This window comes from Triticum aestivum, chromosome 6A, assembly GCF_018294505.1.
Source record: "Triticum aestivum cultivar Chinese Spring chromosome 6A, IWGSC CS RefSeq v2.1, whole genome shotgun sequence".
Lineage (NCBI taxonomy): Eukaryota > Viridiplantae > Streptophyta > Magnoliopsida > Poales > Poaceae > Triticum > Triticum aestivum.
In genome coordinates, this window is record NC_057809.1 from 607,851,797 (window position 1) to 607,853,750 (window position 1,954).

Consider the following 1,954-nt stretch of genomic DNA (forward strand, 5'->3'; position numbering starts at 1 on the left):
ATCACGCAACTAACTCATTAGTTGCAATGCTTGCAAGGCTTAAGTGATGTGCATTACCGAGAGGGCCCAGAGATACCTCTCCGACATTCGGAGTGACAAATCCTAATCTCGAAATACACCAACCCAACATGTACCTTTGGAGACACCTGTAGAGCTCCTTTATAATCACCCAGTTACGTTGTGACGTTTGGTAGCACACGAAGTGTTCCTCCGGTAAACGGGAGTTGCATAATCTCATAGTCATAGGAACATGTATAAGTCATGAAGAAAGCAATAGCAACATACTAAACGATCGGGTGCTAAGCTAATGGAATGGGTCATGTCAATCAGGTCATTCAACTAATGATGTGATCCCATTAATCAAATAACAACTCTTTGTCCATGGTTAGGAAACATAACCATCTTTGATTAACGAGCTAGTCAAGTAGAGGCATACTAGTGACACTCTGTTTGTCTATGTATTCACACATGTATTATGTTTCCGGTTAATACAATTCTAGCATGAATAATAAGTATTTATCATGATATAAAGAAATAAATAATAACTTTATTATTGCCTCTAGGGCATATTTCCTTCAGTTTATGTGTGAAAGAGTGTATCATATCACGGGGTTTGGATGCATCGGCGAAGTTTGCACCAACTCTCAATGTGAGAAAGGACAATGCACGGTACCGTAGAGGCTAGCAATGATGGAAGGGTAAAAGTGTGTATAATCCATTTACTCAACATTAGTCATAAAGAACTCATATACTTATTGCAAAAATCTACAAGCCATCAAAAACCAAAGTATTACGCGCATGCTCCTAGGGGGATAGATTGGTAGGAAAAGACCCTCGCTCGTCCCTGACCGCCACTCATAAGGAGGACTATCAAATAACACCTCATGTTTCAAATGTGTTGCATAACGTTTACCATACATGCATGCTACGGGACTTGCAAACTTTAACTCAAGCACTTCTCAAATTCACAATTACTCTACTAGAATGACTTTGATATTATTACCTCCATATCTCAAAACAATTATCAAGCATCCAACTTTTCTTAGTATTCAACACACTCAAAAGAAAGTTTCACAAATCTTGAATACCAAGCATGTCATTGTTAAGCAAATTACCATGCTATTAAGATTCTCAAAATAATTTAAGTGAAGCATGAGAGATCAATAGTTTCTTTAAAACAAATCCACCACCGTGCTAAAAAAAGTCTAAGTGAAGCACATAGAGCAAGATTACTTAGCTCAAGAAGATATAAGTGAAGCACATAGAGCAAAACTACTTAGCTCAAAAGATATAAGTGAAGCACATAGAGTATTCTATCAAATTTTAATTCATGTATGGCTCTCTCAAAAGGTGTGTACAGCAAGGATGATTGTGGCATACTAAAACACAAAGACAAAAAATAATAAAAGACGCTCCAAGGAAAACACATATCATGTTGGTGAATAAAAATATAGCTCCAAGTAAATTACCGATGGAAGTGGACGAAAGAGGGGGTGCCTTCCGGGGCATCCCAAAGCTTTGACTTTTTGGTGTCCTTGGATTATCTTGGGGGTGCCATGGGCATCCTCAAGCTTAGGCTCTTGCCACTCCTTGTTCCATAATCCATCATAAGAATTCACCCAAAACTTGAAAACTTCACAACACAAAACTTAAAGTAGAAAACTCGTGAGCTCCGTTAGCGAAAGAAAACAAAAGACCACTTCAAGGTACTGTAATGAACTCATTCTTTATTTATATTGGTGCTAAACCTACTGTATTCCAACTTCTCTATGGATTATAAACTATTTTACTAGCCGTAGATTCATCAAAATAAGCAATCAACACACGAAAAACAGAATCTGTCAAAAACAGAACAGTCTGTAGTAATCTTTAGCTAGCGCAAGATCTGGAACCCCAAAAATTCTAAAATAAATTGCTGGACGTGAGGAATTTACCTATTAATCATCTGCAAAAA